Source organism: Salmo trutta, chromosome 15 (genome assembly GCF_901001165.1).
Source record: "Salmo trutta chromosome 15, fSalTru1.1, whole genome shotgun sequence".
NCBI classification, from domain to species: domain Eukaryota; kingdom Metazoa; phylum Chordata; class Actinopteri; order Salmoniformes; family Salmonidae; genus Salmo; species Salmo trutta.
The window spans coordinates 3,088,802-3,116,206 of NC_042971.1; the positions used below are offsets into that span (position 1 = coordinate 3,088,802).

Genomic DNA, 27,405 nt, shown 5'->3' on the forward strand with positions numbered 1-27,405 from the left:
CACACTGAGTGTAAATATATATTGATTGCGATTGTTCCCGAATTAGTGAGCGTTCATGTACAAAGGATTAGCATATCAATTGTTAATATTAATGAACTCTGTGTGCCTCCTCAGCTGCCCTTTATGACCCTTTGTTTAACAAGACACCAGCCATGCCTGTTTAGCCCACTAGGGCACCTTACTCTACCAATTCTTTGTGACGATAATTACTGTTTGTATGCTTTCTGTGAATTACTTAGTTTAGTAAATAAATGATTTTAAGACAATTGATGTATGGATGACTTAGTAAAGGCTGGATTCGTGCAGATACAACAATTTACGACGTTTGGAATGAGACTTCGCGCGAGGTAAAATACATCATTTAAACCAGAAGATAATCGGCCTATGCTATAATATAATATATAATGTTATAATATAGGAAAGTTATATTAGGAAAATTATAGCTTTGTAATCTGAATATTTTCCTTGGTGCCCCGACCTCCTAGTTAATTACAATTAAACGATTAATCAGTTTAATCGCGTGATAATAATTACAGGGAGTTAATTGATAAACATGTCTTCAAGTTAATGGTGCCCAAAGACACGACAGTGTAAATGTGTAAATGTTTTCATAATGCATTACAGAATGGTGTGACTGATTATATTATTATTGGTATTATTGATGGTATAATTAATGTTGTCTCTCTCTCTCTCTCTAAATTAATCAACACAACACATCCCTGCTGCTACTTGATGAGGCCACTAGGTGTTGTGTTAAGGCTGCTACAATATCATTGAGTTACACAGCTACTTTAGCTGTACTTTAGCTACAGCTTTTAAATGTTATAAAACAGCATTCAACATGAGGCAGACAGATCTTACTTTTCTCCAGTGTGTCAGCGAGCTCCTTCTGGTTCATTTTCCTCAGGACGTGCAGTGTGATCTTCAGAGCCCCCTCTCTGGCACTGCTCTCCTGCTTCTCATCTTCAGCATCCACCACTTCCTCATCCTGCTTCTGACTCTCAAAGCCTTCTGGTAGTTCTGGACTAAGAATCCTCTTGAACATCTTCAGCTCGTTCTTCACAAATGTCATCATTTTCTCTTCAAGCAACTGAAATAAATCAAGTAAATAAGTTAAGCAAGAGAAGAAATGCTTTCTCATTGACACAATAATGAATGATTGACAGATCAACTTTACTTGAGGTAAACAAAAACAAATGTACACAACAGGACCACATACACTGAATATAGAGTCCAGGTCTGTTTGATGACTCTGGGAAGACTGACCACTGAGAATCTCTGACTCTGATCTCTCCTGTTGGTTTCTGTGGACAAAACATGACATTACATCTCCTCATCCAGGGAGTGAGTGAGTGAGTACGGACAGACAGAGACAGACAGACAGAGACAGAGACAGACAGAGAGACAGACAGAGATACAAGAAATGCAGATGATGATGTAGTGGTATCTAGGATAACTAGGATGCTGCTGGTAGAGTAGCTAGCTAGCTTACCGAGCTGTACCGACTAGCTAGGATAACTAGGATGCTGCTGGTAGAGTAGCTAGCTAGCTTACCTAGATGTACCGACTAGCTAGGATAACTAGGATGCTGCTGGTAGAGTAGCTAGCTAGCTTACCGAGCTATACTGACTAGCTAGGATAACTAGGATGCTGCTGGTAGAGTCGCTAGCTAGCTTACCTAGCTGTACCGACTAGCTAGGATAACTAGGATGCTGCTGGTAGAGTAGCTAGCTAGCTTACCGAGCTGTACCGACTAGCTTGGCTAGCTAGCAGGTCGTTTGTCTGTCCCTCGTCTCGAGGATGATGACGAATCTGGTGAACCACAAATTGAAACGAGGATAGAGAGTGAAAAGGATCTGACTACACTTGTACTGTCCCTGACCGTAAAGCAAAAAGCAAATTGAACAACAAACTTTGGTGTTACAACACTGTAGTGAACTCTATCGTTGTTCCGCAAGATCACCTCAGCCAACTCTGCGCGTAACCGGACAATATGCTTGGCGCCACACCGTACGTGGATGCGGACAGTTCCAGAAGGCGGACATGAGCAGTGCAACACAACACTAAACCCAGTCTATACAGTGGGTTACATTAGTAATATTCATTTTTTATTATTATGTAAACAAAAATTCTACTTTTTTTATAACAATATTTTGAGATCTGGGCCCATATTCACAAAGCGTCTCAGAGTAGAAAATTGGTCGTATAAGTGCTGAGAATAAAGACATTTTACAGTTATGGGCATAAATTAAAACAATGCATGAAGTCTCTAGTCCCACCTAGTCGGCAGATATTTAGGACACCTGGTGAGCTGTCCTAAGTAGTTAAGAGTTAACAGCAGGTGTCTTGATAATACTATAGAATAATGCAGCGAGTCAGTGGTTCCTGCTCCACATGTAAATGCTTTGGAGTAGTTAAAAATAATGTTTTATATTTCTATATAATCAATCCATAAATAATATAGACCTACATGCAACAGTATGTCTTGTGCATTTGACAATGATTTATGTATAATATTTATGTATAATAATTATGTATAACATGTAATACCATGTATGTCTGTGGTGGCAGGTAACCTCGTGGTTAAAGCGCTGGGCCAGTAACCAAATGATTGCTAGATGGGATCCCTGAGTTGACAAGGTAAAAATCTGCCCCTGAACAAGGCAGTTAACCCACTGTTCCTAGGCTGTCATTGTAAATAACATCTGCTAACCATGTGTATGTGACCAATACAATTTTATTTGATTTATATCTGGGACTAAGTTTGTTTATGTGTTGGTCTTATGTTCTGTGTTCGTAAACTCTAGCTCAGATGATTGAGCTAAAAACCTTCAAAGTAACTGTTCAGTGTTTCCATATTTATATGAAATCTGTATTAAAATATGAGTGAAATAGTTTTCCTTCTGGTATTAAGTTTTAATTTTTAATTTTATTTCACCTTTCTTTAACCAGGTTGGCCAGTTGAGAACAAGTTCTCATTTACAACTGCGACCTGGCCAAGATAAAGCAAAGCAGTGCGACAAAAACAACAACACAGACTTACACATGGGATTAGCAAACGTATAGTCAATAACACAATAGAAAAATCTACGTACAGTGTGTGCAAATGTAGTAAGATTAGGGAGGTAGGCAATAAATAGGCCATAGTGGAGAAATAATTACAATTTAGCATTAACACTGGAGTGATAGATGTGCAGATGATGATGTGGAAGTAGAGATACTGGGGTGCAAAAAAAAACAATATGGGGATGAGGTAGTTGGGTGGGCTATTTACAGATGGGCTGTGTACAGGTTCAGTGATCGGTAAGCTGCTCTGACAGCTGATGCTTAAAGTTAGTGAGGGAGATATATGTCTCCAGCTTTAGTGATTTTTTTAATTCGTTCCGGTCATTGGCTGGCAGCAGGGAACTGGAAGGAAAGGTGGCCAAAGGAAGTGTTGACTTTGGGGATGACCAGTGAAATATACCTGCTGGAGCGCATTGTTCGGGTGAGTGTTGCTATGGTGACCAGTGCGCTGAGATAAGGCGTGGCTTTACCTAGCAAAGACTTACAGATGACCTGGAGCCAATGGGTTTGTCGGCAAATATGTAGTGAGGGCCAGCCTACAACAGCATACAGGTCGCAGTGGTGGGTAGTATATGGGGCTTTGGTGACAAAAATGGATGGCACTGTGATAAACTGCATCCAATTTGTTGAGTAGAGTGTTGGAGGCTATTTTATAGATGACATCGCCAAAGTCGAAGATTGGTAGGATGGTCAGTTTTACGAGGGTATGTTTGGCAGCATGAGTGAAGGATGCTTTGTTGTGAAATTGGATTGGAGATGCTTAATGTGAGTCTGGAAGGAGAGTTTACAGTCTAACCAGACACCTAGGTATTTGTTGTTGTCCACATATTCTAAGTCAGAACTGTCCAGAGTAGTGATGCTTGTCATCTGGAGGTTAGTTAACACAGTGTCCAAGGAAGGGCCAGATGTATACAGAATGGTGTCATCTGCGTAGAGGTGGATCAGAGAATCACCAGCAGCAAGAGCGACATCATTGATGTACACAGAGAAAAGAGTCGGCCAGAGAATTGAACCCTGTGGCACCCCCATAGAGACTGCCAGAGGTCCGGACAGTATGCTGAATGGGAATGGTGTGGGCGTACCCCAACAACAGAATGCTGTGGGCGTATAACGATCATTACAAATATTCTCATAAATAGACCGCTGATTGGTCAGCTCTGCCAAAGAGCCAACACGACATCATGTTCTACGAGGAAATAGCAACGTTTTTTAAACGGTCAGATTGAGGTTCAAGTTTGAGGTGGGGTTTTTGAAGTATTTTTCTCCAATCTATGCAATGGCCATAAATATGAGTAAAGGACGTGTCAACAACATTATGTGGGTATGAGTTAACAGAATATAAACTTTTAAAAGTTAGATTTTTAAAACCTTGTCTGTTTTGTGGCCTGGGATTTGTAGAACATGTGTTTAACATTTTGAACACAAACACGCTATTTGTATCAATACCATGAGTATTTACTCTGTGTTAGATACCTGGTATATACCAGGAGTATTTACTCTGTGATAGGGTACCTGGTATATACCAGGAGTATTTACTCTGTGATTAGGTACCTGGTATATACCATGAGTATTTACTCTGTGTTTAGATACCTGGTATATACCATGAGTATTTACTCTGTGTTTAGATACCTGGTATATACCATGAGTATTTACTCTGTGTTTAGATACCTGGTATATACCAGGAGTATTTACTCTGTGATTAGGTACCTGGTATATACCATGAGTATTTACTCTGTGTTTAGATACCTGGTATATACCATGAGTATTTACTCTGTGTTTAGATACCTGGTATATACCATGAGTATTTACTCTGTGTTTAGATACCTGGTATATACCATGAGTATTTACTCTGTGTTTAGATACCTGGTATATACCAGGAGTATTTACTCTGTGATTAGGTACCTGGTATATACCATGAGTATTTACTCTGTGATTGAAGATATGTCTCCCTTGGTGCATGTAATTGGCAGTATCATAGAGTGGAGTCATAATGGCCAGACTGCTGTCGCTCTGTGAATAGATACCTGGTATGTACCATGAGTACTACTTACCCTGTAAATGCAGAAAAGTCTCCATCTTCGCAATCATAAAACATGTCCATAGACCCATCACTATTCATGGACAGAGAGCTGGGTGAGTCTGGTCTCTCCTGATGGATTGGGCTTCAACACAACAGAAACAGACCTTCAGTCTCTGGTTTAATCTAGACTATAGATGATGATGTCATGTCACTGATATTAGGTCAGAGATAGTTAATAAAACATGGCAAAAGATTTATGTCTGTCCCCACAGTGTCCCCACAGTGCATTGCTGAAAATCCTAAAGGCTTTAGATCAGTGTTTTCCAGCCTATGCTCTGCATTTTGCAGGTGTTCCGCATTTTATGACCTATTTTTTAAATTAAAATACAACATTGCAACTGTTGGAGTACTAATGGTATTATAAGCAAAACGCTATATATCCATTTTCAGAAATGTTGGTAAATTAGCTTTTATTGTTTAAAGAAATTATGAAAAAGATTGGTGTTTATTTCCACTATCTAATCACGGCATGGGATTCAGAGAGACAAATAATCATGTTTTTTTCTTAAATGCTACATATCTTTATTTTATTTTATTTCACCTTTATTTAACCAGGTAGGCAAGTTGAGAACAAGTTCTCATTTACAATTGCGACCTGGCCAAGATAAAGCAAAGCAGTTCGACAACATACAAAAACACAGAGTTACACATGGAGTAAAACAACATACAATCAATGATGCAGTAGAAAAAAATAAGACTATATACAATGTGAGCAAATGATGTGAGATAATGGAGGTAAAGTCAAAAAATGCCATGGTGGCAAAGTAAATAAAGTATGGCAAGAAAAACACTGGAATGGTAGATTTGTAGTTTGAAGAAAGTTCAAAGTTAAAATATAAATAATATGGTGCAAAGGAGCAAAATAAATAAAATAAATAAATACAGTAGGGGAAGAGGTAATAGTTTGGGCTAAATTAAAGATGGGCTATGTACAGGTGCAGAGATCTGTGAGCTGCTCTGACAGCTGGTGCTTAAAGCTAGTGAGGGAGATAAGTGTTTCCAGTTTCAGAGATTTTTGTAGTTCGTTCCAGTCATTGGCAGCTGAGAACTGGAAGGAGAGACGACCAAAGGAGGAGTTGGCTTTAGGGGTGACCAGAGAGATATACCTGCTGGAGTGCGTGCTACAGGTGGGTGCTGCTATGGTGAAGAGTGAGCGGAGATAAGGGGGGACTTTACCTAGCAGGGTCTTGTAGATGACCTGGAACCAGTGGGTTTGGCGATGATTATGAAGCGAAGGCCAGCCAACGAGAGCGTACAGGTTGCAGTGGTGGGTAGTATATGGGGCTTTGGTGACAAAACGGATGGCACTGCAATAGGCTGCATCCAGTTTGTTGAGTAGGGCATTGGAGGCTATTTTGTAAATGACATCGCCGAAGTCGAGGATTGGTAGGATGGTCAGTTTTACGAGGGTATGTTTGGCAGCATGAGTGAAGGATGCTTTGTTGCGAAATAGGAAGCCAATTCTAGATTTCACTTTGGATTGGAGATGATTGATGTGAGCCTGGAAGGAGAGTTTACAGTCTAACCAGACACCTAGGTATTTGTAGTTGTCCACAAATTCTAAGTTAGAACCGTCCAGAGAAGTGATGCTGGACAGGTGGGCAGGTGCAGGCAGCGATCGGTTGAAGAGCATGCATTTAGTTTTACTTGTATTTAAGAGCAGTTGGAGGCCACGGAAGGAGAGCTGTATGGCATTGAAGCTCGTCTGGAGGGTTGTTAACACAGTGTCCAAAGAAGGGCCAGAAGTATACAGAATGGTGTTGTCTGCGTAGAGGTGGATCAGAGATTCACCAGCAGCAAGAGCGACATCATTTATGTATACAGAGAAAAGAGTTGGCCCAAGAATTGAACTCTGTGGTACCCCCATAGAGACTGCCAGAGGTCCAGACAGTAGGCCCTCCTATTTGACACACTGAACTCTGTCAGAGAAGTAGTTGGTGAACCAGGCGATCGTTTGAGAAACCAAGGCTACTGAGTCTGCCTCACTCTCAGAGAAATCAGTAGTACTGCTAGGTATAATACAGTAATAATATATATCTGCCTCTCAGAGAAATCAGTAGTACTGCTAGGTTTAACACAGTAATAATATATATCTGCCTCACTCTCAGAGAAATCAGTAGTACTGTTAGGTTTTACACAGTAATAATATATATCTGCCTCACTCTCAGAGAAATCAGTAGTACTGCTAGGTTTAACACAGTAATAATATATATCTGCCTCTCAGAGAAATCAGTGGTACTGCTAGGTTTAACACAGTAATAATATATATCTGCCTCTCAGAGAAATCAGTAGTACTGCTAGGTTTAATACAGTAATAATATATATCTGCCTCACTCTCAGAGAAATCAGCAGTACTGCTAGGTTTTACACAGTAATAATAAGTATCTGCCTTTGTCACATCCTGACCAGTAAAGGGGTTATTTATTATTGTAGTTTGGTCAGGATGTGGCAGGGGGGTGTTTGTTTTATGTGGTTTGGGGTTTATTAGGATATGTGTTTATGTAGAGGGGTGTTTGTTTAGAGTATTCCGGGGTTTTGGTTATGTTCTATGTTGTGTATTTCTATGATCTATCTATGTTGTGTATTTCTTTGTGTTGGCTTGGTATGGCTCTCAATCAGGAACAGCTGTACATCATTGTTGCTGATTGAGAGTCATACTTAGGTTGCCCTGTTTTCACATCCCTTGTGGGAAGTTTTTGTTGCACTGCTGTGTTAGCCTGCAATACTGTTCGTTCGTACGTTTTCTTGTTTTGTTTATTAAGTGTTCTAAATAAAATATAAAAATGAGCACTCAACCCCCTGCGCCTTGGTCTACTACATACGATGACCGTTACAGAACTTCCCACCACAAATGGACCAAGCAGCGGGGTAAGGAGCAACAGAGGAATTATGTGGACTATCTGGAAACTTGGACATAGGAGGAGATCCTGGACGGGGCTGGACCATGGCACCAGGCTGGTGAATATCGTCGCCCACCGGAGGAGATAGAGGCAGCCAAGGCAGCGCCGGTATGAGGCTCGATACGTGCCGATTGGGGAAGCACGAGAGGTACCCCCAATAATTTTTTTTGGGGGGGGCACACGGGTAGTTTGGCTGGGCCAAGGGTGAGCCCTAAGCCAACTCCCCGTGCTTATTATGGGGAGCAGAGGATCAGAAGTGTGCACGATCTCGCCCATGCGCACGAACAGTCCGGTGAGAGTGATTCCAGCCCCTCACAAGTGCCTTGCTCGATTGAGTACGCAGTCAGTAGGGGTTGTGTGCTCCAGACCTCCAGTACGGATTCAGGGCCCAGTATATCCAGTTCCTGCTCCTCGCACTAGCCTTGGGGTGCATGTCTCCAGTCTGATACCTCCAGTACCAGCCCCACGCACCAGGCTTCCAGTGAGTCAGCCCAGTACGTCCTGTTCCTGCTCCTTGTTTATTAAGTGTTCTAAATAAAATATAAAAATGAGCACTCAACCCGCTGCGCCTTGGTCTACTACATACGATGACCGTTACAGCCTTTCTCAGAGAAATCAGTAATACTGCTAGGTTTTATACAGTAATAATATATATCTGCCTTTCTCAGAGAAATCAATATATTGAGTTCTATTTTGCTACTTGTAGGCTACTGTCTGTAGTTTGTCTCAATATGTTTTATAACATGTGCCCAATGATGTGCTAAATCTGTGATTTTGTGAATTTTTTATGTGTAAACATTAGAATAAGCCACCTCAATATTTGCAGCCATAGGTGTTTATAGAAGCTGATCTGTGGTCAGTATTGTGAACTAATTAATGTTAACAACTTATGTTATTCCTCAATAACATAAGGTGAATGCACCAATTTGTAAGTCGCTCTGGATAAGAGCGTCTGCTAAATGACTTAAATGTAAATGTAAATGTAAATAACAAAAACTCCAAAGCAAATCAGGGGAGAAAAATAGGTTTATTCAGAGAGGACGAATCAAGATGTTAAGCTGGGAGGTAGATGTTCAGTCTCCCCAGCAGCGATCCCCTTCTTTAGATCCTATCAGTATCGATATATGTTCCAACAGAAGTCTAAATTTCTCTCTCTCTCTCTCTCTCTCTCTCTCTCTCTCTCTCTCTCTCTCCTCTCTCTCTCTCTGCCAACTGACATTTACTCCTGAGGTGCTGACCTGTTGCACCCTCTACAACCACTGTAAATATTATTAGACCCTGCTGGTCATCTATGAATGTTTGAACATCTTGGCCATGTTCTGTTATAATCTCAACCAGCACAGCCAGAAGAGGACTGGCCACCCCTCAGAGCCTGGTTCCTCTCTTGGTTTCTTCCTAGGCTCCTGCCTTTCTAGGGAGTTTTTCCTAGCCACCGGGCTTCAACATCCGAACATGCACGAGACGTGTTTCTGCCAAGGAGCATCAAATTGTATTTCTCACATGCGCCGAATACAACAGGTGTAAACTTTACCATGAAATGCTTACTCATAGAGCACTTTCCCAACAATGCAGTTAAAAAGTACAAGAAATTTGCTCAAAAAAGAGGTAATAGTAACACAAGAAAATAATAATAATGAGACTATAAGGAGTACCAGTAGTGAGTCAATGTGCAGGGGTACCAGGTAGTTGAGGTAATAATGAGACTATAAGGAGAACCAGTACTGAGTCAATGTGCAGGGGTACCAGGTAGTTGAGGTAATAATGAGACTATAAGGAGAACCAGTACTGAGTCAATGTGCAGGGGTACCAGGTAGTTGAGGTAATAATGAGACTATAAGGAGTACCAGTACTGAGTCAATGTGCAGGGGTACCAGGTAGTTGAGGTAATAATGAGACTATAAGGAGTACCAGTACTGAGTCAATGTGCAGGGGTACCAGGTAGTTGAGGTAATAATGAGGCTATAAGGAGTACCAGTACTGAGTCAATGTGCAGGGGTACCAGGTAGTTGAGGTAATAATGAGACTATAAGGAGTACCAGTACTGAGTCAATGTGCAGGGGTACCAGGTAGTTGAGGTAATAGTGAGACTATAAGGAGTACCAGTACTGAGTCAATGTGCAGGGGTACCAGGTAGTTGAGGTAATCATGAGACTATAAGGAGTACCAGTACTGAGTCAATGTGCAGGGGTACCAGGTAGTTGAGGTAATCATGAGACTATAAGGAGTACCAGTACTGAGTCAATATGCAGGGGTACCAGGTAGTTGAGGTAATAATGAGGCTATAAGGAGAACCAGTACTGAGTCAATGTGCAGGGGTACCAGGTAGTTGAGGTAATAATGAGACTATAAGGAGTACCAGTACTGAGTCAATGTGCAGGGGTACCAGTTAGTTGAGGTAATAATGCGACTATAAGGTGAACCAGTACTGAGTCAATGTGCAGGGGTACCAGGTAGTTGAGGTAATAATGAGACTATAAGGAGTACCAGTACTGAGTCAATGTGCAGGGGTACCAGGTAGTTGAGGTAATAATGAGACTATAAGGAGTACCAGTACTGAGTCAATGTGCAGGGGTACCAGGTAGTTGAGGTAATCATGAGACTATAAGGAGAACCAGTACTGAGTCAATGTGCAGGGGTACCAGGTAGTTGAGGTAATAATGAGACTATAAGGAGTACCAGTACTGAGTCAATGTGCAGGGGTACCAGGTAGTTGAGGTAATAATGAGACTATAAGGAGTACCAGTACTGAGTCAATGTGCAGGGGTACCAGGTAGTTGAGGTAATAATGAGACTATAAGGAGTACCAGTACTGAGTCAATGTGCAGGGGTACCAGGTAGTTGAGGTAATAATGAGACTATAAGGAGTACCAGTACTGAGTCAATGTGCAGGGGTACCAGGTAGTTGAGGTAATAATGAGACTATAAGGAGAACCAGTACTGAGTCAATGTGCAGGGGTACCAGGTAGTTGAGGTAATAATGAGACTATAAGGAGTACCAGTACTGAGTCAATGTGCAGGGATACCAGGTAGTTGAGGTAATAATGAGACTATAAGGAGAACCAGTACTGAGTCAATGTGCAGGGGTACCAGGTAGTTGAGGTAATAATGAGACTATAAGGAGTACCAGTACTGAGTCAATGTGCAGGGGTACCAGGTAGTTGAGGTAATAATGAGACTATAAGGAGAACCAGTACTGAGTCAATGTGCAGGGGTACCAGGTAGTTGAGGTAATAATGAGACTATAAGGAGTACCAGTACTGAGTCAATGTGCAGGGGTACCAGGTAGTTGAGGTAATAATGAGACTATTAGGAGTACCAGTACTGAGTCAATGTGCAGGGGTACCAGGTAGTTGAGGTAATAATGAGACTATGGAGAACCAGTACTGAGTCAATGTGCAGGGGTACCAGGTAGTTGAGGTAATAATGAGACTATAAGGAGTACCAGTACTGAGTCAATGTGCAGGGATACGAGGTAGTTGAGGTAATAATGAGACTATAAGGAGAACCAGTACTGAGTCAATGTGCAGGGGTACCAGGTAGTTGAGGTAATAATGAGACTATAAGGAGTACCAGTACTGAGTCAATGTGCAGGGGTACCAGGTAGTGGAGGTAATAATGAGACTATAAGGAGTACCAGTACTGAGTCAATGTGCAGGGGTACCAGGTAGTTGAGGTAATAATGAGACTATAAGGAGTACCAGTACTGAGTCAATGTGCAGGGGTACCAGGTAGTTGAGGTAATAATGAGACTATAAGGAGTACCAGTACTGAGTCAATGTGCAGGGGTACCAGGTAGTTGAGGTAATAATGAGACTATAAGGAGAACCAGTACTGAGTCAATGTGCAGGGGGTACCAGGTAGTTGAGGTAATAATGAGACTATAAGGAGTACCAGTACTGAGTCAATGTGCAGGGGTACCAGGTAGTTGAGGTATAATGAGACTATAAGGAGTACCAGTACTGAGTCAATGTGCAGGGGTACCAGGTAGTTGAGGTAATAATGAGACTATAAGGAGTACCAGTACTGAGTCAATAGCAGGGGTACCAGGTAGTTGAGGTAATAATGAGGCTATAAGGAGTACCAGTACTGAGTCAATGTGCAGGGGTACCAGGTAGTTGAGGTAATAATGAGACTATAAGGAGTACCAGTACTGAGTCAATGTGCAGGGGTACCAGGTAGTTGAGGTAATAGTGAGACTATAAGGAGTACCAGTACTGAGTCAATGTGCAGGGGTACCAGGTAGTTGAGGTAATCATGAGACTATAAGGAGTACCAGTACTGAGTCAATGTGCAGGGGTACCAGGTAGTTGAGGTAATCATGAGACTATAAGGAGTACCAGTACTGAGTCAATATGCAGGGGTACCAGGTAGTTGAGGTAATAATGAGGCTATAAGGAGAACCAGTACTGAGTCAATGTGCAGGGGTACCAGGTAGTTGAGGTAATAATGAGACTATAAGGAGTACCAGTACTGAGTCAATGTGCAGGGGTACCAGTTAGTTGAGGTAATAATGCGACTATAAGGTGAACCAGTACTGAGTCAATGTGCAGGGGTACCAGGTAGTTGAGGTAATAATGAGACTATAAGGAGTACCAGTACTGAGTCAATGTGCAGGGGTACCAGGTAGTTGAGGTAATAATGAGACTATAAGGAGTACCAGTACTGAGTCAATGTGCAGGGGTACCAGGTAGTTGAGGTAATCATGAGACTATAAGGAGAACCAGTACTGAGTCAATGTGCAGGGGTACCAGGTAGTTGAGGTAATAATGAGACTATAAGGAGTACCAGTACTGAGTCAATGTGCAGGGGTACCAGGTAGTTGAGGTAATAATGAGACTATAAGGAGTACCAGTACTGAGTCAATGTGCAGGGGTACCAGGTAGTTGAGGTAATAATGAGACTATAAGGAGTACCAGTACTGAGTCAATGTGCAGGGGTACCAGGTAGTTGAGGTAATAATGAGACTATAAGGAGTACCAGTACTGAGTCAATGTGCAGGGGTACCAGGTAGTTGAGGTAATAATGAGACTATAAGGAGAACCAGTACTGAGTCAATGTGCAGGGGTACCAGGTAGTTGAGGTAATAATGAGACTATAAGGAGTACCAGTACTGAGTCAATGTGCAGGGGTACCAGGTAGTTGAGGTAATAATGAGACTATAAGGAGTACCAGTACTGAGTCAATGTGCAGGGGTACCAGGTAGTTGAGGTAATAATGAGGCTATAAGGAGTACCAGTACTGAGTCAATGTGCAGGGGTACCAGGTAGTTGAGGTAATAATGAGACTATAAGGAGTACCAGTACTGAGTCAATGTGCAGGGGTACCAGGTAGTTGAGGTAATAGTGAGACTATAAGGAGTACCAGTACTGAGTCAATGTGCAGGGGTACCAGGTAGTTGAGGTAATCATGAGACTATAAGGAGTACCAGTACTGAGTCAATGTGCAGGGGTACCAGGTAGTTGAGGTAATCATGAGACTATAAGGAGTACCAGTACTGAGTCAATATGCAGGGGTACCAGGTAGTTGAGGTAATAATGAGGCTATAAGGAGAACCAGTACTGAGTCAATGTGCAGGGGTACCAGGTAGTTGAGGTAATAATGAGACTATAAGGAGTACCAGTACTGAGTCAATGTGCAGGGGTACCAGTTAGTTGAGGTAATAATGCGACTATAAGGTGAACCAGTACTGAGTCAATGTGCAGGGGTACCAGGTAGTTGAGGTAATAATGAGACTATAAGGAGTACCAGTACTGAGTCAATGTGCAGGGGTACCAGGTAGTTGAGGTAATAATGAGACTATAAGGAGTACCAGTACTGAGTCAATGTGCAGGGGTACCAGGTAGTTGAGGTAATCATGAGACTATAAGGAGAACCAGTACTGAGTCAATGTGCAGGGGTACCAGGTAGTTGAGGTAATAATGAGACTATAAGGAGTACCAGTACTGAGTCAATGTGCAGGGGTACCAGGTAGTTGAGGTAATAATGAGACTATAAGGAGTACCAGTACTGAGTCAATGTGCAGGGGTACCAGGTAGTTGAGGTAATAATGAGACTATAAGGAGTACCAGTACTGAGTCAATGTGCAGGGGTACCAGGTAGTTGAGGTAATAATGAGACTATAAGGAGTACCAGTACTGAGTCAATGTACAGGGGTACCAGGTAGTTGAGGTAATAATGAGACTATAAGGAGAACCAGTACTGAGTCAATGTGCAGGGGTACCAGGTAGTTGAGGTAATAATGAGACTATAAGGAGTACCAGTACTGAGTCAATGTGCAGGGATACCAGGTAGTTGAGGTAATAATGAGACTATAAGGAGAACCAGTACTGAGTCAATGTGCAGGGGTACCAGGTAGTTGAGGTAATAATGAGACTATAAGGAGTACCAGTACTGAGTCAATGTGCAGGGGTACCAGGTAGTTGAGGTAATAATGAGACTATAAGGAGAACCAGTACTGAGTCAATGTGCAGGGGTACCAGGTAGTTGAGGTAATAATGAGACTATAAGGAGTACCAGTACTGAGTCAATGTGCAGGGGTACCAGGTAGTTGAGGTAATAATGAGACTATTAGGAGTACCAGTACTGAGTCAATGTGCAGGGGTACCAGGTAGTTGAGGTAATAATGAGACTATGGAGAACCAGTACTGAGTCAATGTGCAGGGGTACCAGGTAGTTGAGGTAATAATGAGACTATAAGGAGTACCAGTACTGAGTCAATGTGCAGGGATACGAGGTAGTTGAGGTAATAATGAGACTATAAGGAGAACCAGTACTGAGTCAATGTGCAGGGGTACCAGGTAGTTGAGGTAATAATGAGACTATAAGGAGTACCAGTACTGAGTCAATGTGCAGGGGTACCAGGTAGTTGAGGTAATAATGAGACTATAAGGAGTACCAGTACTGAGTCAATGTGCAGGGGTACCAGGTAGTTGAGGTAATAATGAGACTATAAGGAGTACCAGTACTGAGTCAATGTGCAGGGGTACCAGGTAGTTGAGGTAATAATGAGACTATAAGGAGTACCAGTACTGAGTCAATGTGCAGGGGTACCAGGTAGTTGAGGTAATAATGAGACTATAAGGAGTACCAGTACTGAGTCAATGTGCAGGGATACCAGGTAGTTGAGGTAATAATGAGACTATAAGGAGAACCAGTACTGAGTCAATGTGCAGGGGTACCAGGTAGTTGAGGTAATAATGAGACTATAAGGAGTACCAGTACTGAGTCAATGTGCAGGGGTACCAGGTAGTTGAGGTAATAATGAGACTATAAGGAGAACCAGTGCTGAGTCAATGTGCAGGGGTACCAGGTAGTTGAGGTAATAATGAGACTATAAGGAGTACCAGTACTGAGTCAATGTGCAGGGGTACCAGGTAGTTGAGGTAATAATGAGACTATAAGGAGTACCAGTACTGAGTCAATGTGCAGGGGTACCAGGTAGTTGAGGTAATAATGAGACTATAAGGAGTACCAGTACTGAGTCAATGTGCAAGGGTACCAGGTAGTTGAGGTAATAATGAGACTATAAGGAGTACCAGTACTGAGTCAATGTGCAGGGTACCAGGTAGTTGAGGTAATAATGAGACTATGGAGAACCAGTACTGAGTCAATGTGCAGGGGTACCAGGTAGTTGAGGTAATAATGAGACTATAAGGAGTACCAGTACTGAGTCAATGTGCAGGGATACGAGGTAGTTGAGGTAATAATGAGACTATAAGGAGAACCAGTACTGAGTCAATGTGCAGGGGTACCAGGTAGTTGAGGTAATAATGAGACTATAAGGAGTACCAGTACTGAGTCAATGTGCAGGGGTACCAGGTAGTTGAGGTAATAATGAGACTATAAGGAGTACCAGTACTGAGTCAATGTGCAGGGGTACCAGGTAGTTGAGGTAATAATGAGACTATAAGGAGTACCAGTACTGAGTCAATGTGCAGGGGTACCAGGTAGTTGAGGTAATCATGAGACTATAAGGAGTACCAGTACTGAGTCAATGTGCAGGGGTACCAGGTAGTTGAGGTAATAATGAGACTATAAGGAGTACCAGTACTGAGTCAATGTGCAGGGGTACCAGGTAGTTGAGGTAATAATGAGACTATAAGGAGAACCAGTACTGAGTCAATGTGCAAGGGTACCAGGTAGTTGAGGTAATAATGAGACTATAAGGAGTACCAGTACTGAGTCAATGTGCAGGGATACCAGGTAGTTGAGGTAATAATGAGACTGTAAGGAGTACCAGTACTGAGTCAATGTGCAGGGATACCAGGTAGTTGAGGTAATAATGAGACTATAAGGAGAACCAGTACTGAGTCAATGTGCAGGGGTACCAGGTAGTTGAGGTAACAATGAGACTATAAGGAGTACCAGTACTGAGTCAATGTGCAGGGGTACCAGGTAGTTGAGGTAATAATGAGACTATAAGGAGAACCAGTACTGAGTCAATGTGCAGGGGTACCAGGTAGTTGAGGTAATAATGAGACTATAAGGAGTACCAGTACTGAGTCAATGTGCAGGGGTACCAGGTAGTTGAGGTAATAATGAGACTATAAGGAGTACCAGTACTGAGTCAATGTGCAGGGGTACCAGGTAGTTGAGGTAATAATGAGACTATGGAGAACCAGTACTGAGTCAATGTGCAGGGGTACCAGGTAGTTGAGGTAATAATGAGACTATAAGGAGTACCAGTACTGAGTCAATGTGCAGGGATACGAGGTAGTTGAGGTAATAATGAGACTATAAGGAGAACCAGTACTGAGTCAATGTGCAGGGGTACCAGGTAGTTGAGGTAATAATGAGACTATAAGGAGTACCAGTACTGAGTCAATGTGCAGGGGTACCAGGTAGTTGAGGTAATAATGAGACTATAAGGAGTACCAGTACTGAGTCAATGTGCAGGGGTACCAGGTAGTTGAGGTAATAATGAGACTATAAGGAGTACCAGCACTGAGTCAATGTGCAGGGGTACCAGGTAGTTGAGGTAATAATGAGACTATAAGGAGTACCAGTACTGAGTCAATGTGCAGGGGTACCAGGTAGTTGAGGTAATAATGAGACTATAAGGAGTACCAGTACTGAGTCAATGTGCAGGGGTACCAGGTAGTTGAGGTAATAATGAGACTGTAAGGAGTACCAGTACTGAGTCAATGTGCAGGGGTACCAGGTAGTTGAGGTAATAATGAGGCTATAAGGAGTACCAGTACTGAGTCAATGTGCAGGGGTACCAGGTAGTTGAGGTAATAATGAGACTATAAGGAGTACCAGTACTGAGTCAATGTGCAGGGGTACCAGGTAGTTGAGGTAATAATGAGACTATAAGGAGTACCAGTACTGAGTCAATGTGCAGGGATACGAGGTAGTTGAGGTAATAATGAGACTATAAGGAGAACCAGTACTGAGTCAATGTGCAGGGGTACCAGGTAGTTGAGGTAATAATGAGACTATAAGGAGTACCAGTACTGAGTCAATGTGCAGGGGTACCAGGTAGTTGAGGTAATAATGAGACTATAAGGAGTACCAGTACTGAGTCAATGTGCAGGGGTACCAGGTAGTTGAGGTAATAATGAGACTATAAGGAGTACCAGTACTGAGTCAATGTGCAGGGGTACCAGGTAGTTGAGGTAATAATGAGACTATAAGGAGAACCAGTACTGAGTCAATGTGCAGGGGTACCAGGTAGTTGAGGTAATAATGAGACTATAAGGAGTACCAGTACTGAGTCAATGTGCAGGGATACCAGGTAGTTGAGGTAATAATGAGACTATAAGGAGAACCAGTACTGAGTCAATGTGCAGGGGTACCAGGTAGTTGAGGTAATAATGAGACTATAAGGAGTACCAGTACTGAGTCAATGTGCAGGGGTACCAGGTAGTTGAGGTAATAATGAGACTATAAGGAGTACCAGTACTGAGTCAATGTGCAGGGGTACCAGGTAGTTGAGGTAATAATGAGACTATAAGGAGAACCAGTACTGAGTCAATGTGCAGGGGTACCAGGTAGTTGAGGTAATAATGAGACTATAAGGAGTACCAGTACTGAGTCAATGTGCAGGGATACCAGGTAGTTGAGGTAATAATGAGACTATAAGGAGAACCAGTACTGAGTCAATGTGCAGGGGTACCAGGTAGTTGAGGTAATAATGAGACTATAAGGAGTACCAGTACTGAGTCAATGTGCAGGGGTACCAGGTAGTTGAGGTAATAATGAGACTATAAGGAGAACCAGTACTGAGTCAATGTGCAGGGGTACCAGGTAGTTGAGGTAATAATGAGACTATAAGGAGTACCAGTACTGAGTCAATGTGCAGGGGTACCAGGTAGTTGAGGTAATAATGAGACTATGGAGAACCAGTACTGAGTCAATGTGCAGGGGTACCAGGTAGTTGAGGTAATAATGAGACTATAAGGAGTACCAGTACTGAGTCAATGTGCAGGGATACGAGGTAGTTGAGGTAATAATGAGACTATAAGGAGAACCAGTACTGAGTCAATGTGCAGGGGTACCAGGTAGTTGAGGTAATAATGAGACTATAAGGAGTACCAGTACTGAGTAAATGTGCAGGGGTACCAGGTAGTTGAGGTAATAATGAGACTATAAGGAGTACCAGTACTGAGTCAATGTGCAGGGGTGCCAGGTAGTTGAGGTAATAATGAGACTATAAGGAGTACCAGTACTGAGTCAATGTGCAGGGGTACCAGGTAGTTGAGGTAATAATGAGACTATAAGGAGTACCAGTACTGAGTCAATGTGCAGGAGTACCAGGTAGTTGAGGTAATAATGAGACTATAAGGAGTACCAGTACTGAGTCAATGTGCAGGGGTACCAGGTAGTTGAGGTAATAATGAGACTATAAGGAGTACCAGTACTGAGTCAATGTGCAGGGGTACCAGGTAGTTGAGGTAATCATGAGACTATAAGGAGTACCAGTACTGAGTCAATGTGCAGGGGTACCAGGTAGTTGAGGTAATAATGAGACTATAAGGAGTACCAGTACTGAGTCAATGTGCAGGGGTACCAGGTAGTTGAGGTAATAATGAGACTATAAGGAGAACCAGTACTGAGTCAATGTGCAGGGGTACCAGGTAGTTGAGGTAATAATGAGACTATAAGGAGTACCAGTACTGAGTCAATGTGCAGGGGTACCAGGTAGTTGAGGTAATAATGAGACTGTAAGGAGTACCAGTACTGAGTCAATGTGCAAGGGTACCAGGTAGTTGAGGTAATAATGAGGCTATAAGGAGTACCAGTACTGAGTCAATGTGCAGGGGTACCAGGTAGTTGAGCTAATAATGAGACTATAAGGAGTACCAGTACTGAGTCAATGTGCAGGGGTACCAGGTAGTTGAGGTAATAATGAGACTGTAAGGAGTACCAGTACTGAGTCAATGTGCAGGGGTACCAGGTAGTTGAGGTAATAATGAGACTATAAGGAGTACCAGTACTGAGTCAATGTGCAGGGGTACGAGGTAGTTGAGGTAATAATGAGACTATAAGGAGTACCAGTACTGAGTCAATGTGCAGAGGTACCAGGTAGTTGAGGTAATAATGAGACTGTAAGGAGTACCAGTACTGAGTCAATGTGCAGGGGTACCAGGTAGTTGAGGTAATAATGAGACTATAAGGAGAACCAGTACTGAGTCAATGTGCAGGGGTACCAGGTAGTTGAGGTAATAATAATGAGGCTATAAGGAGTACCAGTACTGAGTCAATGGGCAGGGGTACCAGGTAGTTGAGGTAATAATGAGACTATAAGGAGTACCGGTACTGAGTCAATGTGCAGGGGTACCAGGTAGTTGAGGTAATAATGAGACTATAAGGAGTACCGGTACTGAGTCAATGTGCAGGGGTACCAGGTAGTTGAGGTAATAATGAGACTATAAGGAGAACCAGTACTGAGTCAATGTCCAGGGGTACCAGGTAGTTGAGGTAATAATGAGACTATAAGGAGTACCAGTACTGAGTCAATGTGCAGGGGTACCAGGTAGTTGAGGTAATAATGACTCTATAAGGAGTACCAGTACTGAGTCAATGTGCAGGGGTACCAGGTAGTTGAGGTAATAATGAGACTATAAGGAGTACCAGTACTGAGTCAATGTGCAGGGGTACCAGGTAGTTGAGGTAATAATGAGACTATAAGGAGTACCAGTACTGAGTCAATGTGCAGGGGTACCAGGTAGTTGAGGTAATAATGAGACTATAAGGAGTACCAGTACTGAGTCAATGTGCAGGGGTACCAGGTAGTTGAGGTAATAATGAGACTATAAGGAGTACCAGTACTGAGTCAATGTGCAGGGGTACCAGGTAGTTGAGGTAATAATGAGACTATAAGGAGTACCAGTACTGAGTCAATGTGCAGGGGTACCAGGTAGTTGAGGTAATAATGAGACTATAAGGAGTACCAGTACTGAGTCAATGTGCAGGGGTACCAGGTAGTTGAGGTAATCATGAGACTATAAGGAGTACCAGTACTGAGTCAATGTGCAGGGGTACCAGGTAGTTGAGGTAATAATGAGACTATAAGGAGTACCAGTACTGAGTCAATGTGCAGGGGTACCAGGTAGTTGAGGTAATAATGAGACTATAAGGAGTACCAGTACTGAGTCATTGTGCAGGGATACCAGGTAGTTGAGGTAATAATGAGACTATGGAGAACCAGTACTGAGTCAATGTGCAGGGGTACCAGGTAGTTGAGGTAATAATGAGACTATAAGGAGTACCAGTACTGAGTCAATGTGCAGGGATACGAGGTAGTTGAGGTAATAATGAGACTATAAGGAGAACCAGTACTGAGTCAATGTGCAGGGGTACCAGGTAGTTGAGGTAATAATGAGACTATAAGGAGTACCAGTACTGAGTCAATGTGCAGGGGTACCAGGTAGTTGAGGTAATAATGAGACTATAAGGAGTACCAGTACTGAGTCAATGTGCAGGGGTACCAGGTAGTTGAGGTAATAATGAGACTATAAGGAGTACCAGCACTGAGTCAATGTGCAGGGGTACCAGGTAGTTGAGGTAATAATGAGACTATAAGGAGTACCAGTACTGAGTCAATGTGCAGGGGTACCAGGTAGTTGAGGTAATAATGAGACTATAAGGAGTACCAGTACTGAGTCAATGTGCAGGGGTACCAGGTAGTTGAGGTAATAATGAGACTGTAAGGAGTACCAGTACTGAGTCAATGTGCAGGGGTACCAGGTAGTTGAGGTAATAATGAGGCTATAAGGAGTACCAGTACTGAGTCAATGTGCAGGGGTACCAGGTAGTTGAGGTAATAATGAGACTATAAGGAGTACCAGTACTGAGTCAATGTGCAGGGGTACCAGGTAGTTGAGGTAATAATGAGACTATAAGGAGTACCAGTACTGAGTCAATGTGCAGGGATACGAGGTAGTTGAGGTAATAATGAGACTATAAGGAGAACCAGTACTGAGTCAATGTGCAGGGGTACCAGGTAGTTGAGGTAATAATGAGACTATAAGGAGTACCAGTACTGAGTCAATGTGCAGGGGTACCAGGTAGTTGAGGTAATAATGAGACTATAAGGAGCACCAGTACTGAGTCAATGTGCAGGGGTACCAGGTAGTTGAGGTAATAATGAGACTATAAGGAGTACCAGTACTGAGTCAATGTGCAGGGGTACCAGGTAGTTGAGGTAATAATGAGACTATAAGGAGAACCAGTACTGAGTCAATGTGCAGGGGTACCAGGTAGTTGAGGTAATAATGAGACTATAAGGAGTACCAGTACTGAGTCAATGTGCAGGGATACCAGGTAGTTGAGGTAATAATGAGACTATAAGGAGAACCAGTACTGAGTCAATGTGCAGGGGTACCAGGTAGTTGAGGTAATAATGAGACTATAAGGAGTACCAGTACTGAGTCAATGTGCAGGGGTACCAGGTAGTTGAGGTAATAATGAGACTATAAGGAGTACCAGTACTGAGTCAATGTGCAGGGGTACCAGGTAGTTGAGGTAATAATGAGACTATAAGGAGAACCAGTACTGAGTCAATGTGCAGGGGTACCAGGTAGTTGAGGTAATAATGAGACTATAAGGAGTACCAGTACTGAGTCAATGTGCAGGGGTACCAGGTAGTTGAGGTAATAATGAGACTATAAGGAGTACCAGTACTGAGTCAATGTGCAGGGGTGCCAGGTAGTTGAGGTAATAATGAGACTATAAGGAGTACCAGTACTGAGTCAATGTGCAGGGGTACCAGGTAGTTGAGGTAATAATGAGACTATAAGGAGTACCAGTACTGAGTCAATGTGCAGGAGTACCAGGTAGTTGAGGTAATAATGAGACTATAAGGAGTACCAGTACTGAGTCAATGTGCAGGGGTACCAGGTAGTTGAGGTAATAATGAGACTATAAGGAGTACCAGTACTGAGTCAATGTGCAGGGGTACCAGGTAGTTGAGGTAATCATGAGACTATAAGGAGTACCAGTACTGAGTCAATGTGCAGGGGTACCAGGTAGTTGAGGTAATAATGAGACTATAAGGAGTACCAGTACTGAGTCAATGTGCAGGGGTACCAGGTAGTTGAGGTAATAATGAGACTATAAGGAGAACCAGTACTGAGTCAATGTGCAGGGGTACCAGGTAGTTGAGGTAATAATGAGACTATAAGGAGTACCAGTACTGAGTCAATGTGCAGGGGTACCAGGTAGTTGAGGTAATAATGAGACTGTAAGGAGTACCAGTACTGAGTCAATGTGCAAGGGTACCAGGTAGTTGAGGTAATAATGAGGCTATAAGGAGTACCAGTACTGAGTCAATGTGCAGGGGTACCAGGTAGTTGAGCTAATAATGAGACTATAAGGAGTACCAGTACTGAGTCAATGTGCAGGGGTACCAGGTAGTTGAGGTAATAATGAGACTGTAAGGAGTACCAGTACTGAGTCAATGTGCAGGGGTACCAGGTAGTTGAGGTAATAATGAGACTATAAGGAGTACCAGTACTGAGTCAATGTGCAGGGGTACGAGGTAGTTGAGGTAATAATGAGACTATAAGGAGTACCAGTACTGAGTCAATGTGCAGAGGTACCAGGTAGTTGAGGTAATAATGAGACTGTAAGGAGTACCAGTACTGAGTCAATGTGCAGGGGTACCAGGTAGTTGAGGTAATAATGAGACTATAAGGAGAACCAGTACTGAGTCAATGTGCAGGGGTACCAGGTAGTTGAGGTAATAATAATGAGGCTATAAGGAGTACCAGTACTGAGTCAATGGGCAGGGGTACCAGGTAGTTGAGGTAATAATGAGACTATAAGGAGTACCGGTACTGAGTCAATGTGCAGGGGTACCAGGTAGTTGAGGTAATAATGAGACTATAAGGAGTACCGGTACTGAGTCAATGTGCAGGGGTACCAGGTAGTTGAGGTAATAATGAGACTATAAGGAGAACCAGTACTGAGTCAATGTCCAGGGGTACCAGGTAGTTGAGGTAATAATGAGACTATAAGGAGTACCAGTACTGAGTCAATGTGCAGGGGTACCAGGTAGTTGAGGTAATAATGACTCTATAAGGAGTACCAGTACTGAGTCAATGTGCAGGGGTACCAGGTAGTTGAGGTAATAATGAGACTATAAGGAGTACCAGTACTGAGTCAATGTGCAGGGGTACCAGGTAGTTGAGGTAATAATGAGACTATAAGGAGTACCAGTACTGAGTCAATGTGCAGGGGTACCAGGTAGTTGAGGTAATAATGAGACTATAAGGAGTACCAGTACTGAGTCAATGTGCAGGGGTACCAGGTAGTTGAGGTAATAATGAGACTATAAGGAGTACCAGTACTGAGTCAATGTGCAGGGGTACCAGGTAGTTGAGGTAATAATGAGACTATAAGGAGTACCAGTACTGAGTCAATGTGCAGGGGTACCAGGTAGTTGAGGTAATAATGAGACTATAAGGAGTACCAGTACTGAGTCAATGTGCAGGGGTACCAGGTAGTTGAGGTAATCATGAGACTATAAGGAGTACCAGTACTGAGTCAATGTGCAGGGGTACCAGGTAGTTGAGGTAATAATGAGACTATAAGGAGTACCAGTACTGAGTCAATGTGCAGGGGTACCAGGTAGTTGAGGTAATAATGAGACTATAAGGAGAACCAGTACTGAGTCAATGTGCAGGGGTACCAGGTAGTTGAGGTAATAATGAGACTATAAGGAGTACCAGTACTGAGTCAATGTGCAGGGGTACCAGGTAGTTGAGGTAATAATGAGACTGTAAGGAGTACCAGTACTGAGTCAATGTGCAAGGGTACCAGGTTGTTGAGGTAATAATGAGGCTATAAGGAGTACCAGTACTGAGTCAATGTGCAGGGGTACCAGGTAGTTGAGCTAATAATGAGACTATAAGGAGTACCAGTACTGAGTCAATGTGCAGGGGTACCAGGTAGTTGAGGTAATAATGAGACTGTAAGGAGTACCAGTACTGAGTCAATGTGCAGGGGTACCAGGTAGTTGAGGTAAAAATGAGACTATAAGGAGTACCAGTACTGAGTCAATGTGCAGGGGTACGAGGTAGTTGAGGTAATAATGAGACTATAAGGAGTACCAGTACTGAGTCAATGTGCAGAGGTACCAGGTAGTTGAGGTAATAATGAGACTGTAAGGAGTACCAGTACTGAGTCAATGTGCAGGGGTACCAGGTAGTTGAGGTAATAATGAGACTATAAGGAGTACCAGTACTGAGTCAATGTGCAGGGGTACCAGGTAGTTGAGGTAATCATGAGACTATAAGGAGTACCAGTACTGAGTCAATGTGCAGGGGTACCAGGTAGTTGAGGTAATAATGAGACTATAAGGAGTACCAGTACTGAGTCAATGTGCAGGGGTACCAGGTAGTTGAGGTAATAATGAGACTATAAGGAGAACCAGTACTGAGTCAATGTGCAGGGGTACCAGGTAGTTGAGGTAATAATGAGACTATAAGGAGTACCAGTACTGAGTCAATGTGCAGGGGTACCAGGTAGTTGAGGTAATAATGAGACTGTAAGGAGTACCAGTACTGAGTCAATGTGCAAGGGTACCAGGTTGTTGAGGTAATAATGAGGCTATAAGGAGTACCAGTACTGAGTCAATGTGCAGGGGTACCAGGTAGTTGAGCTAATAATGAGACTATAAGGAGTACCAGTACTGAGTCAATGTGCAGGGGTACCAGGTAGTTGAGGTAATAATGAGACTGTAAGGAGTACCAGTACTGAGTCAATGTGCAGGGGTACCAGGTAGTTGAGGTAATAATGAGACTATAAGGAGTACCAGTACTGAGTCAATGTGCAGGGGTACGAGGTAGTTGAGGTAATAATGAGACTATAAGGAGTACCAGTACTGAGTCAATGTGCAGAGGTACCAGGTAGTTGAGGTAATAATGAGACTGTAAGGAGTACCAGTACTGAGTCAATGTGCAGGGGTACCAGGTAGTTGAGGTAATAATGAGACTATAAGGAGAACCAGTACTGAGTCAATGTGCAGGGGTACCAGGTAGTTGAGGTAATAATAATGAGGCTATAAGGAGTACCAGTACTGAGTCAATGGGCAGGGGTACCAGGTAGTTGAGGTAATAATGAGACTATAAGGAGTACCGGTACTGAGTCAATGTGCAGGGGTACCAGGTAGTTGAGGTAATAATGAGACTATAAGGAGTACCGGTACTGAGTCAATGTGCAGGGGTACCAGGTAGTTGAGGTAATAATGAGACTATAAGGAGAACCAGTACTGAGTCAATGTCCAGGGGTACCAGGTAGTTGAGGTAATAATGAGACTATAAGGAGTACCAGTACTGAGTCAATGTGCAGGGGTACCAGGTAGTTGAGGTAATAATGACTCTATAAGGAGTACCAGTACTGAGTCAATGTGCAGGGGTACCAGGTAGTTGAGGTAATAATGAGACTATAAGGAGTACCAGTACTGAGTCAATGTGCAGGGGTACCAGGTAGTTGAGGTAATAATGAGACTATAAGGAGTACCAGTACTGAGTCAATGTGCAGGGGTACCAGGTAGTTTAGGTAATTGAGGTAATATGTACATGTAGGTAGGGGTAAAAGTGACTAGGCAATCAGGATAGAGATTATATCTCTTCATCCAGGGAGTGCACACACACACACACACACACACACACACACACACACACATACACACACACACACACACACACGGAGGGAACGTTGTGTTTGTTTAATATTGTTTTAGGACTATATAAATGGACTAAAGGATTAGCCTATGGATTATGAAAACAACCAAAATAAATGGGAAAATGGGAGAGGAGAAATGACTAGAGACAGTGTTGTTTAACTCACTGACCATGACCCATGAGTTCTTCTTACCTTTGTTCAGTAGAAAAGTCTCCCTCTCTAAAGTATATAGGTGTAACCATAGACCAGTCACTCTTCATGGACACACAGCTGGGTACAGGGGAGGCTGGTCTCTCCTGCTTTATTGGTCTTCAACACAACAGAGACAAACATTACATCTCTCATCTACTCTGATCTCAGATGGGGAAACATAAGAAGAGTTCCAAAACGCAACATATCACTTTACAGAAATGAGCTTTTATTGTTTATAGAAATTATGTATTAATTATTACATCTCTCACAGACAAGGATTTGTTTAAAATCTATCACTTGATGGTTTCATTTCAGAGAGACAAAAATCATGTTTTTTTATGCAAAATGTTATATATCTCCCTCACTCTCAAATGTGACCGACCGGCTCAATTTGAGTAATTAACTAAATAACTACATATATAGTGATTTTGGTTTATGTCAGTTTAATTGTTTGTTATGGTATAAGTTGTTATTTTATGATTGTAAGTGATAAAAAATAACTAGTAATTCTCAGTAATTACTACTTTAGTAAGAAATACATTTTTTCAGCACTACTGCAGTTGCTAAATAATTCCAATAGATGGGAACATAAGACCACAATGACATTTCAGAATATTATTTTAGTTTTCTCCCTGGATACACCACCACTCCCCGAGCTTCCTGCAGAACCCCTGCAGTACCTCCGCAGACCCCGGATTGAGAACCCCTGATTTAGCAGATGCTCTTATCCAGAGAGATTTACAGTAAGTGCATTCACCTTAAAATATAGCTATTTATTTAGGAAATAAACAAAATCAATTCTTCATAAAATTGTCATCTTACCTCTTAGCTTTGGTGTCATGTCCCCCAGAAAGATGCATTTTAGAGGCAGGGCCCCCCTCCTCTCTCTCCCCAGAGAGATGCATTTTAGAGGCAGGGCCCCCCTCCTCTCTCTCCCCAGAGAGACTCATTTTAGAGGCAGGGCCCCCCTCCTCTCTCTCCCCAGAGAGACTCATTTTAGAGGCAGGGCCCCCCTCCTTCCTCTCCCCAGAGAGA

At 42.6% G+C, this 27,405-nt stretch overlaps 1 long non-coding RNA gene across 1 annotated transcript; it reads right to left on the minus strand.

The window, feature by feature from the left end:
- Positions 1 to 1,256: 1,256 nt before the first annotated feature.
- Positions 1,257 to 27,231, minus strand: LOC115149666 (uncharacterized). Its single transcript, XR_003866921.1, has 4 exons — positions 27,193 to 27,231; positions 26,371 to 26,487; positions 5,118 to 5,228; positions 1,257 to 1,304 (listed from the first exon to the last, which is right to left on the minus strand). It is a non-coding gene; the product is annotated as an uncharacterized LOC115149666 (long non-coding RNA).
- Positions 27,232 to 27,405: the final 174 nt, after the last annotated feature.